We start from the raw sequence: 20,050 nt of genomic DNA, 5'->3' as shown, positions 1-20,050 counted from the left end.
TGATTGAAAAAGTGTGTTCATAGCAGTCAGTCGCCTGTTGTGTATCTTACACATTAAGGAGAGAAAAATAAATGATGAGAACAATTTGACTCTTTGAAGATGACAGGCATATATCATGTGGGACTGTGCATGCACATGTGCTTGTGGTTTTCTCCTGGTGAATGTATTTGGGTGTCTTAGCCTGATTAGAGATACAGGATGCCGACTTCACCAAGTGTCTTGCTATGCAGAAGGTAATATGATTGTGTCCTGTATGATGTTAGCCAATCTACACATATTTATTGAGCCTCTTTTATATATAAAAGTACATTTTTAACAGGAACTGTTCAGTGCCTTTAAACAGAGGATGCAGGAAATGTTAACCTTTTGAGGGTGATATTTTGGAGATGGTTTAATTAAAATGTCATTAGGTAGACAATTCCTTAACCGTAGCCCAATTGTAACCAAAGCATTAACAGACACCAACAGATGCTTAATTAATTCTGTATGTTGTCAAGGTCAATGTTATTTCAAACAAAAAGTATATGAGTAGGTTACATCTATTTGCTAGTCTTCTAACCCAGAAACTTTTTGTCATTGTTTGATGAATATGAAGATAGACACCCTTCCACAAACTCAGAATTATGGCCTGGTGAGTAATAAAAGTAAAATATTATCTAGTTAAAGAAGCCAGTGGTTGATGAATCATAATAGTTAGTGACCTTTTGTGAAAAGCTCAAGGAAAATCAACCCTTCAAGCTGTAGCCAACCTGCCTCACATTTCTTTCTTTCAGTTGTGCTGATCAAAACCTTTTCTCTAAGATAACTAATTTGCAAGCAACAAAATGATTAAATGAACACAGAAGAGTTTCAATTCATGTTTTAACATACAATAATATGGCAAAAAGGGGCTAATTTAACATTTTTTTAATGAACTTGCCATAATACTTTGACTACTTTAGATATTGATATCAACTCTGTGCACTTCAAAGTTAAAGGCAAAATTGGCAACTATCTACCAACCTAAAGGTACAGATAGTTGGTTTGAATATTTCAGAGGTAATTATTTTTCTAATTGAAATGCTCACTTGGCTTTCTCTGTAGTCAAGCACTGTTAACTGGTTTATTTGCCTCATTTTTGGGTGCAGTCTGATCTTTCATCAACTCTGATTTCTCTTTTATGCTGATAGTATTATCCACAATTGGATCACATGAAAGAATTCTTTGTGGCTCTACAGCTATTCTAAAACGATGGCTTTCATAGGAAGCGACAGGACCACTTTCTTCTATTAGTGTCACAGAGACAAAACAAGGCAGCATCTCTCTAGGACCAAATATGAGATACAGCACAACCCATTCCCTACACTTTAATCATATTTTCTGATTTCCATCTTTGTCACAGGAAGAATCAGATCACTGGAGATTCAGGTTCAGATAAATGGACACATGGAAATTAGTTTGTATCATAACTTAACTTGTCATGTTTTCATCAGTCCTAAGAAAATATCATTTTCTTCTGACCTGAAAAAATGAGTTAGATAGTTTTTCTTAGGAAAACTTATGTTTGTTACCATCTGACATATTTATGTTGGTTGAATGTTAATATATCCAAAACAGGAAAGAGTTAGCAAAATTGCCTTTTTTGCATGTTATTCAAGCATGTTGTTTTTATATAACTTTCACAATATATATTTTTCTATGAATTAAAATCATAATTGAGAAATTCAGCAATAGCTAATTTTATTTCTGTATCCTGAACTCCAAAAAAGTGTGACTTACACTGACATGTAGTATATTTTGAATATAGATATTTGCTTATCAGTGTATGATTTTAAAGCGATAATTTATTTCAGAAAGGATATTGTTCATTCATGTATTCAATGAGCATGAAGTAATTATTTACCAACAGAGCAATGCTTTCCTAGGTGCTTTGGAACTTTTCTGTGGCACAAGTAGAAAAGAACTACTTGTATTTCATACTGAAATAAACAAAAGTTTATCTGTTGCTCTTAAGGGAAGGTGAACAATCTAGGGGCTCTGGTTGGTAGGCTTAGATTGGTCATCCTTTGGCTTTGATATTAATAACCACAGTTTAATCTACTCAGTGAATGAGTAGCACACAATTTCGGAAGCTCGGTTGTAGAGGTGAACAGTGAACAAAATATCATATCTTCCCTCTACAAGAAAATAACTTTGTTAGACATGTCTATGTATTTATAGCAGCTATGCTACAATGATAAGCAAGAAGTTATGTAAATTCAAGGGCAAATGAAGCTGAGATGGGAGGAACTTCAAAGAGCATGCTTTTAGTGTTTGATCATCAAGAGTAAGTGGGATTATAGCAGAGAAAGCAGAAAGGCATTCTAGTAAGATGGAAGAGCATGGGGGAAGATGTACACAGATGAGGTTGAAGAGTAATTAGTGGGTATAGGAATGAATATGTGGTTGATGATTAGGGTCATGTGATCTTGCAGAGTCTGTGACTGTGGGCAAATATATTTCTTTTTGCACACCAATAATTGACTTGGCTTTTTGGCATGCTTTGGCCAGAACAAACATCATGTAGTTGTGACATGAAGCACAAAGGGAATTTCATATTTCTACTTGTTTCACTTTTACTCCTCTAATGCAATAGGAGCAGAATAACTTGCGTCCCTCAAAGGAAAACATATGGAATAGAATCAGACCTTGCTAGAAGTCTGGTGTTTAACCTGACCAGGTAAACACAGTCTCTTTTTGACCCACTGTCAAACAACAGAGCTGTAAAAATACTTGTTTTAAGGCTGTTGAGATTACTGGGGTTGTTTGTCCCATAGGATTATTGTACCAGAAACTCATAAAAACAGAAATTGTTACTTTATATGTGTTTTTTCCTGCAATGAAAGTATGAAATACATGTCATTGGTTTTGGAACCAGATAGCAAGAAACTATAATGTGAACTAGAAAAACAATGACCCACATTTATATGGTGGTTAAACATTGGTCAAACAGTTTATCTGAGATAACCTAGAAAATAAACAAACAAAATGATCTAATGAGCTTGTGGCAATAGCAAGGAGGCATTTTTTTATGCTTGTTTATTTTTTAATTGAAGCATAGTATTTGTGCATCTTTATGGATTCATTATATATTTCAATACATATATACAATGTACAATAATCAAGTCAGGGTAATAAGCATTTCTGTTTTTTCAAAGATTAATCATTTTTATGTGTTGGGAATTTTGTATTTTTCTAGTCATTTTGAAATACAGGTAGATTGTTCTAATCTGTAGTTACCTTACTGCACCAAAGAAGAACCATAAGTAACTCCTCCATTTTAACTGTTTTGGTGCCTCTTTTTGAACTTCTTTCTACCCTCCAACCCCCTGCCCTTCCCATTCTCAAGAGACCAGTATTCCCTTCTATTCTCCTCCAAGATTGACTTATTAGTTTCCACAAATGAATGAGAACATGTAGACTTTTCTTCCTGTGTCTAGCTTAGTTGTCTTAACCTCCAATTTCATCCACGTCACTGTAAATGATAGAATTTCATTATTTTTATGACCAAAAATATTCTATTATGTGTATATACCACATTTTCTTACTATGTCGATCTGCTGCAGGGTATCTAGACTGAAACCATATTTAGCTATTATGAATAGTGTTACAATATATGTGGGAGTGCAAGTATCTTTTTGGTGTACTGATTTCATCTCCTTTGGGTATATATACCCCATAGTAGAATTGCTGTATCAAATGGTGGTTCTATTTTTATTTTTCTGAGAAATCTCCATACTATTTTCCATGATGACTATACTAATTTACATTTTGACCAACAGTTGAGTTCCCTTTTCTCAGCATCTTTATCAGCATTTGTTTGTTTATGTTGTTTGTCTTTTTGAAGATAACCATTATAACTGGGGTGAGATTATATCATATGGTGGTTTTGATTTGTACTTCCCTGATGATTAGTGATATGGAGCATTTTTTTCATGTACTTGTTGTCCATTTGTATGTCTTCTGTTGAGAAATGTTTAGCCCACTTTTTACTTTTTATTGTTGTTGTTGTTGTTCAACTTTTTGAATGCCTTATGTATTCTGGATATTAATTCCTGTTTGGATTAATATTTTGCAAATATTTTCTACCATTCTTGTAGGTTGTGTCTTAATTCTATGGTTATTTTCTTTGCTGTGTATAAGCTGCTTAATTTGATATAATTCCCATTGCTTGTTTTTACTTTGTTGCTTGTACCTTTGGGGTCCCATCTTAAAAAAAAAAAAAAAAATCACTGCTTACACTAATGTCTTGAAGTGTTTTCCCTATTTTTTTGGTAGGAATTTCATAGTTTCAGGTTTAACACTTGGTCTTTGATCCATTTTGAGTTGATTTTTATGTCCAGCAAGAAGAAGAGAATCTAGTTTTATTTTTCTACATGTGTACATGCAATTATACCAGCACCATTTATGCAAGATACTATTTTTTTTCCATTGTATGACCTTGGTGCTTTTATCAAAAATCAATTGGCTGTATGAACATGGATTAATTTAATTTTTTCCTTTCTAATTTGAATGCCTTTTCTTTTTTCTTTTCCTTAATTTCTTTTGGTAAGACTTCTAGTACTATAATAAATAAATGTGTTGAAAGTGTACATCCTTGTCTTGTTTCCAGTCTTGAAACAATTTCTGCTTTTTCCTATTCAGTATGATATTGGCTATGGGTTTCCCATATAAAGCATTAAGTATTTTGAGGTATAATCCTTCTGTAATTTGTTGTGAGTTTTTATCACAAAGTGATATTGAATCTTATCAAATGATTTTTCTCTATTGAAATAATCACGTTTTTTTGTCCTTCATTATGTGGACATGTTGTATCACATTTATTGTTTTGCATATGTTGAACCATCCTTGCATCCTTTGGATGAATCCCACTTGATCATGGTGCATGATCTTGATGTGTTGTTGAATTTTATTTGCTAGTATTTTATTTTTACATGTGTATTCATGAAGGATATGTGTCTGCACTTGTTTTGTTATATTTGTCTGGTTTGGGTATCAGGGTAATGTAGCCCTCATGAAAAGTTTGGCAGTTTCTTCCATTTCAGTTTTTTAAAATAGTTTAAGAAGAATTGGAATTAACTCTTCATTAAATATTCTATAGAATTTAATAGTAAGTCCATCAAGTCCTGGACTTCTTTGATGGAAGATTCTCAATTACTGCTTCAATATTATTATTCATCATTGATCTATTCAGATTTCTTATTCTTAGTTCAGTTTTAATATGTTGTATGTTTTCAGGAATTTATCCATTTCTTCTAGGTTTTCATTTTTTAGCATATAATTGTTCATAATAGTTTCTTGCAATCTTTTGTATTATTGTAGTATCCGTTTTATGTTTCCTTTTTCATCTCTGATTCTCTTTAAAGGTTAGTATTTTTAAAAGTTTGTCAGTTTTCTTTATTCTTTCAAAAAACTCTTTCATTGATCTTTTCTGTTTTTTTTTTAGTTTCAATTTTATTTCCACTCTGACTTGTATTATTTCTTCTACTAATTTTGAATTTGGTTCATTCTAAGTCTCTGAGTTGCATTGTTAGCTTATTTATCTAAGGTCTATTTTTTAAGTATGTATTTATTGCTATAAGCTTCCTTCTCAGTACTGCTTTGACAATATCTCACATATTTTGGTATGTTTTGTTGTTATTTTCATTTGTTTGTAGAATTTTTTGTATTTCTCTTTTATTTCTCATTGCTCAGTGATGAGCATGTTACTCAGTTTACATGTATTTTTTATATTCTTATTTTTGATTTTCAGTTGTATTCCATTGTGGCCTGGGAAGATATATAATATGATTTTCAATTTAAAAAAAAATTTGTGAGACTTGATTTGTGGCCTAACGTATGATCTCTCTTGGAGAATTTTCCATCTGCTGATGAGAGGAAATTATTTTTCTGCTGTTAGATGAAGTGTTCTGTTAATGTCTTTTAGGTTCATTTGCTCTACAGTATGGTTCAAGTTAGATGTTTCTTTGTTGATTTTCTGTCTGAATGATCTATCCATTGGGGAAAGTGGGTATTAGTGTCCCCCACTATTATTGTTTTAGAGTCCCTTTAGATCTAATACTATTTGCTTTATATATTTGGGTTGTCTTGTGCTGGGTACGTATACATTTATAATTGCTATATCTTCTTTTTAAATCATGATTATTAACATATTAATTGTGCAGATTAATGAATTTCTCCATGACATTTCCATACATGCATATATTGTGTTTTGCTGAATCTATCCTTTTACTAATATTTAATGCACTTCTTCAGTTCTTTTTCCAGTTTTTTTAATTTAAAGTCTGCTTTATCTGATATGAGTATAGCTAATCCTGTTCGCTTTTAGTTTCCATTTGTGATACATCTTTTTTTCAACCCTTTACTTTTAGTCTATGTGTATATTTACCAAAAAAGTGAATTTCTTGTAGGCAGATATAGTTAGATCTTGTTTTTTATCCACTCAGCCAGTCTATGTCTTTTGATTGGTGAATTAATCCATTTATACTTACAATTATTATGGATAGGTGTGATTTTCCTTCTGTCATTTTGTAATTGTGTTCTGCTTATATTGTATATTTTTATTCTTTTCTACCTTTCTTATTAATTAGTTTTGTGACTTGGTAGTTTTCTATCATGCAAATTGTTGGTTTTCTTCTCTTTTTCTTTCACTTATCTGTTTTTCTAGTTAGTTTTATATATTCATTTTTTTGTATATTCATGTAGTTAACTTTTTTGTTTTTAATGTAGGCTTCCCTTAAGTATTTCTTTTAGAGCTGTTCTGGTGGTGATGAATTCCATATTTCTATTTATCTGGGAAAGATTTTATTTTTCTTTCAGTTTTCAAGGATAATTTGGGTATAATATTCCTGGTTGGATGATTTTTTCTTTTAGTATTTTGATCATATCATCCCATTCTATTCTGATCTGTAAGGTTTCTGCTGAGTTATCTTCTGCAAGTCCAATGGGTATTCCCTTATATGTGACTTGACACTTTTTTCTTGATGCTTTTTGAGTTTTCTTTGTCTTGTACATTTGACATTTTTGTCAAATTATGCCTTTTTGCAGTTATTTTGGCTGATTCAAGTTGGGGGTTTCTTTGAGCTTCTTGTATCTTGTGTGTCTCTTTGAGGATTTGAGAAGTTTATGGCTCTTCCTTCATGAAATAGGTTTTTTATACCTTTTCTTCACCTTCTAGAATTTCCATAATGTGACTATTTCTTTGAGTAACTATGTACCACAAGTCTTATAAGCTTTCTTCAGTCTTTTAAGTTCTCTTCTCTCTCTCTCTCTCTCTCTCTCTCTCTCTCTCTCTCTCTCTCTCTCTCTCTCTCCCTCCCCCCCACTCTCTCTTCTACTGGGTTTATTGAAAAGATCAGTTCTCGAGTTCAGAAATTATTTCTTCTGCTTGTTCTAGTCTTCTGTAGAAGTTCTCCGTTGCATTTTTTATTTCATTGATTGAAGTTTTAAGTTCTAAGATTTCTGATACTGATTCTTTTTTATGATTTCCATCCCTGTTGAATTTCTCATTCTTATCCTGAATAGTTTTTCTCATATTTATGCATTGTTATTATTAATTAATTAATTATCTGTATTCTCATGCATCTCACAGGTTTTCCTTAGGATCATTATTTTAAATTCATTTTCAGGCACCTTATAGATTTTCTTCAAATTGAGATCAATTTCAGGACAAATACTTTCTCTTTTGGAGATTTTGTTTCCTTTCATGTTTCTTGCATTCTAATTTTGATGCCTACAAATCTGGTGTGATACATTTTTTCCACCTTTATGAAGTAACTTTTGTAGGAAAAATATTTTTTTTCCCTTTTAGATGGGATATAGGATATCAATTGGATAGATGCTTTGGGTTTAGTTATAGGGCACTCAAAAGTATATTCTTTCGGGGTGCAGTGGCGCATGCCTCTAATTCCAGCTACTTGGGAGGCTGAAGAAGGGGGATAGCAAGTTTGAGGCCAGCTTCAGAAACTTATTGAGAACCTGTCTCACAATGATAAAAGATAAAAAGGGGTTGGGGATGTAGCTCAGTGGTAAAGCACCCATGGTCTCAATCACCAGGAACCACAAAAAAAAAAAAAAAAAAAAAAGAAAAAGAAAAAGAAAAAAGAAAAAAAATGTGTATTCTCTGTATGATTTCTTCATTTTTAATTGATGTCAGCAGTATCTATAAGTACTGCAATAGTTTAGATTGCAACAGTTCATGAAGATAGTTGTATGATTGTGCAGTGGATGTATATTTCCAAAAACCTGTGTTTTCAGGCTCCACAGAGTTGAGCCCTGAGGGCACTGGAACTTGTGGTGGCAGCTGCCACAGTCTTGATAGTGTGGAATGTGGACAATACACCCTGCAGTTCCCTAAAGGCAAGCACAGGGGATGCCAAGGGTTGTGACACCAGCAGCCATAGTCCCTAAGCCACCTTCTCTAGGACTCTTAGAATGAATGCAGGAGACATTCGGGTCAGTGACACTTGCAGCAACAGTTTGGGAGCCACAAATGGGAAGGGGCCTTTCGCAAATTCCATAGGATGAGCCCAGATCGTGCTAGGGAATATGGCACTGGTAACCATGGTCTTAAGGTTTTAACCTTCCCCAGGTTCTATGAGGTGATTACAGACGGTACTTGTAGAACTGGTAGACGTTTTTGTGGAGCTGTAGGACTGGTTGATACCTTCTCCAGGTCTTGGGGAACAAACACAAGTTGTACCAGGGCTTTAGGCACCGGCAACTGTGATCTGAAGTCTTTGGGTTATGGAGAAGATGTTTCCTAGGTCTTCTGGGGCATATGGTTAACTTTGGGGCTTGTGGCACTGGTATCCACACTCCTGGAAGTGTATGATGTCAGGGAGATCATCCCTAGGTTCCACAGTTTGAGCACAGGTGGTGCTGGGGCTCATGACTTAGGTATCTGCAGTCTGGGAGCTATAGGGCATGGATGGGAATGTCTCTAGGTCACACAGGCACTCTACATACGATTAGATAATGGCCCAAGCCCTGCGAGGAGGTAAGGCATTTTCACATATAGTACATATCAGTTACAGTGTACATGAATCAATACCTTTTTCAGGGTGGAAAGGGTGCAGTGTAATCAATTTCCCATCAAATTACTGAATATTTTTCTCAAATGAACTATGTTGGGGCTCAGAGTTGGTCTCTGTTCTTAAAAAAATGGGCAAATATCGTGACGGTAGTTGGATTAGCCTTGGTTTGTAGGAATCCTTTCTATTTCTCCTAGTCATTACCTCCTTGCTTCCTTATCATTATTGTGTTTTACATGCTCAATATATCTGCCCTAGGGCAACCCCACCGAGTAATACCAACTGGTTGGATCATTCTGTTTATTTTTGTTAGCATTTCTTACATGGTAGATGCTCTCTTATAGGCATTAACATGCCATACAAAGATCTTCATGTTATGTGTGAATTCCTATAAATCCATCCACTTATCTCAGACCTTCTCTTAAAAGTTCGAAACAATGCCACTTCCCTTGAATTTGCATATATTTGGACTACTTCTTTTTTCATGTGAAGTAGATGACCAGATATACCTTATGAAGCTCTGGTAACTAGAAAGATTGCCTGTCATCAATGTCTCTCAGGTAATCACTGAGTGGGGCTGTAGAGCAACAACAGTTCATTTTGGTCTTGTACCTTTGAATTGAACTCTTATCTATGAACCAAGCTCAGTCTTTTTCTGCTTCCTCTGTCAGCTGATATTGAGGAACTTTGCGGATGCTATTGATGTGATCTGAAGGAAAGATGCAGATAACAACCTTCCTGGATGACTTGGAGTCTGGCCCATCTACTGCCACTGCTTACATGTGCCCTCACCCTGTTTGTGCCTAATCCAGAATATGAATATATTACTACTTCTTAGATATGCAAGGCCTACACATTCTATGACTTGGAGAGTCTGAAGGAACCTAGAACATTGTGGGCATCTCTCACCATATGATCACTTGATGTACCCTGATCTGTACTCCATTTTTTCCAGGACCTAGTAGCTACAGACTGTATTGACCTTACATCCCTATGGATCTCTGTTGTGATTCTTATTTTGGGACTTGCCATAACCTTCACATACTGTCTTTTCCCATCATAGATATCTCTATGTATTCTGTTTTCCTCCCACATAAATATGAATAACTTCTGGTTCCTTTTTTCACTGATTAGTGTAGAAATGAATACATTTTCCATATCAAGGTTGTATAACATGTATCTGAAGTCATGTTAATATCTCCTAGAAAAGATATCATATTTTTCACAACAACTGCAAAGGGGGTAGATTGAGTCTGTAGTAATGTACTGTCATCTTTCAGGGTTTGTCTATTTATTGCAGGGTACATTAAATGGAGGGTAGTAAAGTAACACTTCATCTTTTGGTCTGTTAGGGTAGCTTTAATCTCTGATGCTCTGTATTTATCACCATGATAGTTCTTACCTCACAAATTAAGGAACAAACCATTCTAATTATTGGGAACCGCAATGATCATTGTGTGTGTGTGTATGAACCTATTGAATTCACTGTGAGCTACACCTAGAATAGGACATTTATTATTTGCTCACATATGGCCTCAGAGTCACAAGGAGCTATAGTAACTAATACGGTTTCCAGGTATCTGTTCAACTCATAGCCTGTGTACCAGTCCTTGAGATATTTCTGTATAAGATTTATCCCACTATATTACCCTAGTATAGGAACATACAGCTCTGTGCAAGGAGTGGAGGAAACCACGTAACCTGTTAAGATGTCATCTTCTCTTCCACTTGGGGACATGGTCCTTCCTTCAGTCAGTAGGTTCCAATATGAAAAATGATTCATACTGAGAAACTGAACAAGGTATTGCAACATTTTATTAGAGAAAGTTCTCAGCCTTCTGATAATCTATTCTTGGTGTCTTTTGGTTATGTGGATTGAATAATAACTTTGTTAGGTACCCATCTATCTTGCATCTAAAGATGTCATGGTTTGTTAACTATATTCAGAACTTTCTGTAGTTCAGATCCTGCTGGTTGCTACCCTAACTGCTATGGTTTGGATTGTTTTGTCCCTTCCAAAACCCATGCGAAAATGTAATCATCGTTATGAGGTTTTAAGAGGTGAAACCAGGTGGGATCCTTTAGAGGTGATTAGGACCCTGTCCTCATGAATGGATTAATTCATTCATTTGATTAATGGGTAAATGGGTTAAGTGTGGTTCTACTATAAAAAATAGTTTGGCTAGGTTTCTTGCGCCATCCCTATCTCTTGCATGTGGTGCCCTGTGCTGCCTCAGGACCTGGCAGCAAGAAGGACATCACTAGTTGTGAGCCTTTGCCCTTGGACAAAATAAACCTCTTTTCTTTATAACTTACCCAATCTGTGATATTGTATTATTAAGAATAAAAAAAATGGACTAAGACTTGATGTTTATTATAATAACTGTACTCATTTTACTTGTATTCAAGTGTTACCAAATTGACCTCTACTGTTTTGCAGTCTTAAGACCCCTGTCCTGAAGTAGCATCTCTTAATGTTATCCATGGCCCACCAAGAGCTTGGTTCACTGAGATTCTCAACAATGCTCACCAGTAAATTCCATATTGCTCTCAGAGAGGACTATCCTCTGGACTCTTTTATGACACAGATGGTGGGGTTCTGGCTTATGTGTTGTATCAGGGAAACATATATACATATTTTTACAATGTTGGCCAGGGGAATTTTTAATTTCTTATTTTTTTTTAATGACAGAAGATTCCACAATCTTGTCTAACTATACAACATGTTGGAAATTTTTCGGAATGATAAACTAGAAAAACTGTTTTGCTTAGTCTCAATAAGTTTCATAACCCTGAATAAGGGTTTATGGGTCAACTAGTTGAACCCTGGTATTGCCTTTCTGAGCACTCTTGCACTCTTGCATTTCAGTGATTTACACTTAAATGAATAGTCTAGATATGTGACTGTTCAGTAGCCTTGTAACCTCAAGAAGCTACTTCCCATCTATTGTCTTCCACCAGGAAATCCTTGAGTATTTTCTCTTTGACAGTACTGTTTTATTTATCTAATTCTTTAATCTTTTTAATGACTCAACTTTTCACGTGCATTATATTACTCATCACTTGACCCTCCCTGTGATTTTAGTATCACTTCCTTTATTCTTCCTTCCTTTCTGTCTACATACTTGACTTCATGGTCCAGAATTTCAATTATACTTACTGGCCTCATACGTAGATACCTTTATTCCATTACCCCATGTTGAATACACAGTGCTAACTCTCAGTTCTAGGTAAGCACAAATACCTACTTATTTCCTTTTTCTTTCTTGCCTATTAAATATTTCTGTCATAAATCACATAATGCTATTGATAAACATCTTTAGAAATTCTTATTATTTAATCTTGTCTAGTCTAGCAGTCAATGCTATTCACCAGTTCCTTATTCTCTTCCTTTCAACTTTTTATTTTAATTTTCATGATAACTATTTTTAATTTTTTCATTCTTCTTGGGTCTGTTGAACCCAGTCTGTAAACTAACCTACTAGAATAAAAACACAACCTAAAACAAATAAACAATAGCAACTAAAAAGTACAAGAAGAGTTTTCCAATGCTACAGTTTAGAGAACACAGCATCTGGTCAGAGGACAGAGTGCTCAGAACAGATACACATGAGCAAATCCCAAGGCAATTTCAAATACAGGTAATTGCCTTCCTTGACTAATATTTAAAAGTAGCAAAAGATCTTTTACAAGATTAGTTTTATTTTAATGAATTAAGAAAGGGCATGAATTTATTGATAGGTGCATGGAAAGATAACACAATGTTGTTTTAGATTTGAAAGGCAAATATACCAGAGAAAAACAAAATCTTTTTGATATAAGAACCCAATATCCAAAAATTATCTGAAGTTGATAATAAAGAGGAAAAAGATTTTTTTCAAAAAGGGGAAAAGATTATTTTAGTGCAGATCAATATGGGTTGCCAAGAAAGGTGATTGAAATAATCTATAAGAAACATAATCCATATGGGACCTTAATTTACAGGCTAAGGTAACAAAGGCTAAGGTTTCATTTCTTCCTTATTTTCTCACTTTTGGAAAATGAACACATAACCTTGTCACAAATTGTTTTTAACTAATTGTGTGTATATTCCACTGTGTGTTCAGTCATTCTTAATTAACTTTTTTTTTTTTTAAGTTCTAAGTTAAAGCATTCCTAGATACTACTAAAAAATCTACTCTGATAAAAAAAAAAAAAAAAACCCAAATGACTTCAGCATTCAAAACTGTGGTATCCTTTCTGGCATGATTGAAATATTCTGTATCTTGATAAGATAGGAACTATACAGGTATATTCTATTGTCAGTACTTGTTGAACTGTGTATTTACAATTTTTATGTTTTACTATATGTTAATTTTATCTGCAAATCTGTAAACAAATGCTGAATTCTTGTTAGTAGGTTTGCTTTTCAAAGTGGTTTGGATTAACAATTCTGAAAAGTGTTTTCTATATAATTTAACTTTGAGCAAATAAATCAATATGTTAATGATAATGGGAAGCAAAGTTTTCATAGATAGAAATTATAGTTACAGGTATGGAAAAAGGGAAGGCTGGATGTACTCTAGCACTGAATTGGAACTGGAGGCATCAGTGTGAACTCATGTATAATATTTGTATATTTACCTATGTCAATCTGTATTTATTGATACACATGTGCATTTCCTAGGTGTACAAATGTATATACTCATATCTCTCTTAGTCTCATTAATTGAATGTATGAAGCAGGTATGCCTAAGTGTAAAGGGTCAAGCTTTTATCACAATGGAAATTCATTATCTAATGTAATTGTGGAAATCTAAGACAGAAAACACATCTTCCCTTATTCTATATTTGTTGATCATATCAACAAATTCAGAGAATATTATCTCCTTTTCTTGCTTGGGTCCTATATAATAAATGTTATAATAAATGTTATAATCCTATATAATAAATGTTATAATCCTATATAATAAATGTTACAATCTGGTGATTTTTCAAGAGAAGTCCTAGAACTTCAGTGATCTTTAAAAATGATATTCTACTTCCATTCCGAGAGCAATTGGATTTTATTCCAGTAACAAATCTTTCAGGCTTGGTGATTCTTCTACACACACATACACACACACACACACACACACACACACACACACACAACACTGCTAAACCACTCGACAGGAACAAAGCCTAGTTTGTTCTCATTTTTAGTGACTCTTCTGCACCTATTTTTCAAATAAGCAAAATGTGAAATTCAACCTCTATCACCAGCTGGAATCAGGAATTAGTCACGCCAGATACTATAATCCTAACCCTCTATGAAACCTCAGCTGGATAAACTCCATGGTCTTCCCTAAGATGAGAAATTGATGTTTTCAAATCCTGCAATAACTAAAATATGTAGTGATGATGAAAGAAATGATTCAGTCTTGATGATGCATGGGAGATAATTACCTATTAAGTACTGCTGACATATTTTAAAATTAGTCTTCAAGTAGTCTTTGGAATTTTTAAGTTCAACTTGAAAAGCAAAAATGAAATTCTTGCAGGAAGCATAAGTTAATTTTTTATACAGAGATTTAGATGACTTTAAATAATAGAAATGAACATCTATTAATCAACTGCTATGTACATGATCTTGCCATGTCTGCTATTATGTAAAGAGATAGTATGTGCCATACATAATCAGTTCTCAGTGCAGGAAGAAATAATCATAAAACTAGGATTATTTAGTTTAGCAAATGTTCTAAGGAACTATGAAAGAAATATCTCAGAGGCCTGAGAAAATAGGGACTTGATAGGATAAAAAGGTTATCTATAGAACCCTAAAGATGCAGGTCAATGAAATTGCTCCCCATTCAGATTCATTGTCTCTACCTTTCTGCACCTGGATTACAGAGTCCTTTGTCATGCTGATGACCTGCAAATGCATTACTCTAACCTCTGACTGTCCACTGAACACATCTACCTGGATATGGCCTATAGGTACCTCACACGTCAAATTCGGAGATTGAATTTGCTCTTTTCCCATAGTACTGCTCTTTCTTTGTTCTCTGTCTCAATTACTTTTACCACCAAGATAGAAACCTAGGAGTCATTGTTAGTTCCTCTTTCTTCTTTATTCCATATATTACTAAGTTTCTAAAGATTGGTGTTAATTATAAATATTGATTAAATTTTTAAAAGTTTATTTCAAAATAGATGATTCTATCTAAAATGCTTTATTTTAGATCAATATGTAAGCAATTATGAAGTTTATTTTAGCATGGTATTAAGTAATAATATTATGAATACAAATTTCTTGTCTTTTGTGTATCATTTTAATATGTGCTATGTGCTCGTTTTAAATTGATATTCTGAGAGAAAGTATGACCTGATAAGAAATAAATTTAAAAATGACATTATGTTGAATTAGTCTTTGGAAAGTCATACATTAAAGTGTAGATTGGAGTTTGTTATGTTAAATTGTTAAAATCTGGGAAAACCGATGTGATGGTTTTGGAATTTTTACACTTAAATATTTTTATAATTTTAAAAATAAACTTTTATAATATTTAAGTTTTCTTTAAAATTGAGAAAATAACAGAGTAGATTTTGTATCATTATTTGTAGATATTCTCTGAGTATAAAAAGCCCATCTGGAAAATTTTTTCTGCTATTATTTATTTTCAAAAGTTGTTTTTGGAACCATAAAATGAGGTATTAGTTACAAATTATAACTAGAAATATGAAATATCCTGATCACATGAAAGTAATCTCAAAGGAAGTTTATAACATGATTCTTATTCTCCTCATTAGGTTATACTTTAACATCAGTGTTCTTTATGCTTCCTGTCTTTACCTAATGACCCACCAGAAGTAAAAATAAAACATTGTATGACCTCAAGTAAAAGTTTAAAATTGTCTAATGACCCAAACCACCATGCTGACTAATGATATTCAGCTGAGTGGTAAACAGAGAGGTGAATTGTAAACACACACTGATTAAAACTAGACCCCGAACATCTCATTTAATATTTATTCAGAGCTCCAAATGGTTCCCTTTGCAAAATTTAAACAATTATCTTATTTACCAATCCCAAAGTAGAAATCTGGATAGATATTCTGACATTTAAACATATGCAGTCAGTTGGGAAGATCAGAACAGCAACTCTAGTTGCCTCCCAGCTGTAACATCCATTGGTTCCCTTGAGGAAGGTTATAGCTGCCCTAGGCTTGATTTGCTGAATTAAGCTCTGAGTCGTCAGAGAAGGAAGAGGAGACTGACAAAAGTTCCTCATTAAAGCAAAATAATTAGAGAAACATGAGAAAAAAAAAAACCCTCAAAAGTAATTAAGAACAGCATTAATGTAGATCAGAAGTGTGATATATTCTTGTAACATATTTAAAGATTCAGTTCCCATGATGCTAGTTCTTTTTCCCTTTGTCCTTTTTAACTGGAAGAAATGACCCTTGTAGAAAACAGTACATAAATTTATAAAGGAAAATCAAAACAAGATCAACCATAGTCCCATTCAGAGATAACCATTCTTAAGATTCTGGATCTGGTACTCTAGTATTTGGCTTAAGTTCTCCATACACACACATACCTGTGGAGGGGAGATTAGGAATGAATAATAATAATAATATCATCATTATCATCATTATTATCTTTTATTCTTTTACTTCTTCCACCATAGAAACATTTACTGTTTACTTTTATGTACCATTTTTAAGTCTGTCTGTTTAAGCATTCTAACAAAGCACTTAGGGGTAACCGAGAACATGTATATACCATCAATTTGGTTCTTTGAACACTTTACTCACATACATAACTTAAATAAGAAAACCATATATACCTTGCTGTGTGAAGATTTGGTGACTATGGTGTTCATATGATGTAAATGTGTTCAGTTCATATATTCAGGTCAGCTGAAAATCCATTGATCTGATGACAAAGATTTCTTTTTATTTGGTATTGCACAGAGATTACACATATGTGAAGTGGAGAGCTGGCTAAATAAACAATAGTTAAGTTTCCTGAATGTTTTATTACTGAGAGTAAAAAGAATATTGAGAACTTAATTTATATTATTCAATAATATAAATCGCTATTTATTGAATGCTCATTGTGTGCTAATTTTATATTAGACATTTAATATATCTTATTGAATTCTACTGCAAGGATTATGGTTGTGTTGGTAATTGTTATTCTGGTCTCACATGCATTCTCCCCCATCTTCTGGTCTTCTCTGTATCCCAAGAGACGAACTTCTGAAAACTAAGTTTCCCAGGCTCCATTGACATCTGACTTCCTGTTAAGTTGTCTTATTGGGAAATGTTTGTGTGACATTGGAATTGTAGACAAGAGAAAGGCACATGTGGCCTCTGATAGTGGCTTGTGTTCTCAAGGACTCAAGCTTCTGTAGCTGAGCGCTTTCTCCTTCTGGTACAACCTTTGGTTTGGGAGCGACTTTCCAGTGTTATAAATCTCTGAACTGCCCACTGTTCACAGTTTGACTTTTTGACTTCTTTTGACACCTTTGTAACTAGTTCCCAATATTAAATTCCTTTATTACCTGTTTATTACCTGTCTGGACATTGAAAAGATAGATGCTATCTTCATTTTATAGATTTAAGTTACTTGTACAAAGCTCATAACTAGTTTAAAAAAAAAGCTTTCAAACTTATGCCTAATTTCAAAACCCAAGTCTTTAAATGACTCTGCTGCATACAAATGACAGCCCAATTGAATTATACAAGTGAAGAGTTTTCATTAATCTCCTCTTCCTACTACTGAGCTAAAATTGTATTATGGCAATAGCTAGCTATTATCATCATTTAATTATCTCTCCCAATAGTTTATGAGGGGCTGGGAAGATAGCTCAGTCGGTAGAGTGCTTGCCTTGTAAGCACAAGGCCCTCGGTTCAATCCCCAGCAACACCCCCCCCCCCAAAGAAAAAGAATAGTTTATGAGACTTCTTAGGAGCAAGCACATGGTATTCATCTTTGTATCCCTAGCACCTACTACTGTGCTTGGAATGTAGTAGAGCTTAATAAATATTTGTGGAATGAATGAATAATAATCACTATCATTGACTGAGTGACTGTTTTATTTCAGCACCACACTAGGGAGCTGATGTGAATTTTATAACCCAATCTTCATAACAGTCTTGCAAGGTAGACATAAATATTCTAACATCACAAATAAAGAAAAATAGGCTGAAAGAGTTTATAAACAACTCACTGCTAATCAGGGATTAAACCCAGGTTAACTAATTCCAATGTGACATTCTGACTCTAGCTAGCTACCTCCCTGTATTCATTAATGTGAATGAAAAAAAAAAATACATCAATAAGTAGATTGGGAAAAAGTCAAAACATTTTATTAATTTTCATTCATTTTTGGAGTTTCAGAAACAGATAAAAGTCTTTATGAGAAAAAGTTCAGTATTTGCTTGCAGAAAATTAAATGGAAATACATATTTTGGATCTAAAAATGTGTGCAGATAAAGGAAGAGAAGATTTGAGATCATAATCTGAAGAAATTAAACAGTTTCTGTCTCTCTCAGAAGAAAACCAGAGCTGACAGTAAAGTGGTAAAAACAGATTTTGTTTGGATAATAGAAAAGCAACTTCCATATAGAACTAGGTTTAATTTTGAATGCAGCACAGAGCAGTGGGACTTTATAGACAAGAAGAGTGAGGGTCAGTGGAAGGAAAATTACGAACAGGAAATATCAAGACTATGGCAGGGAGTGCAGATTCTGGTTAAATCAAACCACAGAATTCTTGTTGAAGAAAGGTCAGAGTGATCAGATAACACCTGGGGACGGTGGGGGATAAAAAATTTGATCACATATTCAGACAATCAGGTATTAATTGTGAGGGATTCTCTAAACCGACTTCAAGATTCTTGTTCTAACTGGAAAATGCAGGATTGGACATCAAGGTCAGCATGTGGAGGATTTAAAGGAGCCTCAGAACACTTAGGTCAAAGAGGATGTCTCGTTATCACAAGGTGAGAAACTGGTTATTCCCATAATTATCCAATCATTCTCTAGAATTGCTGGGTATGGGATATAACATTAATGTTATTCACAACCTTTTCAGTTTGACTTTTCTGTTTCATGATCTGTTATCTAGAGGTAGTACATAAACAGAGCAACAAAACAGGTGTTTTTACTAGTAAACTGATTGCTGATGAAGAATTTTGCTTGTGTTCTAGCCTTTGTTTTGCATGGTGAGATCATCTGTATGAATAATATTCTAATGCCAAGTTCAGTTTCTTCCTTAGTTTTTCCTAGAATTATGCATTATTGATTCCTCCTCTGAAGGTAGAAAATAAAATATTACCTACATTTCTGAGGTCAAAGAGCAGGGTCCATTATTTTCTTCTTCATTTTCTGATGAAAATGAACAAAATAGAAGTAAAACAATTTGCTAGGCATCATACAAAAAGTCATTGTTGATTCTACACATACTTCCTTGGCATGCACTTGCTTGGTTTGGTATTGGTTGAAATTGTTTCAACTGGATACCACCCAAGAGGCTGTTCTCAGAGAGCTAAAGGCTATTTGTAGATCCTGGAAATATGTGATTTTCGTAAGATTTTTGCTGGTTTGATTCTCTTTTTTTCCCATGGAAAGGATCATCTCCTAAGGCTTCTTCATGTATGTACTTTGCCATGATAAAGTCTTTATTTCATTAATTCAGTAGTAAAGAATAAGGTGAAATCAAATGCATGCATTTTTCCCCAGCTGGTTTCTGATATCACAAACTATGTCAACATAGAGCATAAATGAGTTGTATTTATTTTTAAGAAGCGTATTTTCTTGTAATTGAGACATGTCATTAAGGGCTGGCAACCAAAAGGTGTCAAAAACCCCAGAGTGTTGCTGTTCAGTGGCAGGTAGAGTGTCAATCATGCAAGATAGAAAAAGTTCCAGAGATCTGCTATATAACAATGTGTATACACATAGTTAACAATTCTGTACCATATTCTTAGAATTTTGCAAGAGGTTACATTTTGTGTGTGTGTGTGTGT

At 33.9% G+C, this 20,050-nt stretch overlaps 1 protein-coding gene across 13 annotated transcripts in view; it reads left to right on the top strand.

Annotated features, from left to right (window-relative positions):
• Slco1a2 (solute carrier organic anion transporter family member 1A2) overlaps positions 1-20,050 on the top strand; it is a 123,349-nt gene that overhangs the window by 38,365 nt on the left and 64,934 nt on the right. For 3 of the 13 annotated variants that reach the window (XM_047550887.1, XM_047550884.1, XM_047550892.1), the window contains one exon: positions 18,942-19,024. The exons of the other annotated variants lie outside the window; for them this stretch is intronic. The gene's annotated coding sequence lies outside the window, so the exon portion shown is untranslated. The remainder of the gene's footprint in view (positions 1-18,941; positions 19,025-20,050) is intronic. 13 annotated transcript variants of the gene reach the window in all.

This window comes from Sciurus carolinensis, chromosome 4, assembly GCF_902686445.1.
Source record: "Sciurus carolinensis chromosome 4, mSciCar1.2, whole genome shotgun sequence".
Taxonomy (NCBI): domain Eukaryota; kingdom Metazoa; phylum Chordata; class Mammalia; order Rodentia; family Sciuridae; genus Sciurus; species Sciurus carolinensis.
The sequence above is the reverse complement of the archived record's forward strand: the minus strand, read 5'-3'. Positions and strand labels throughout refer to the sequence as shown.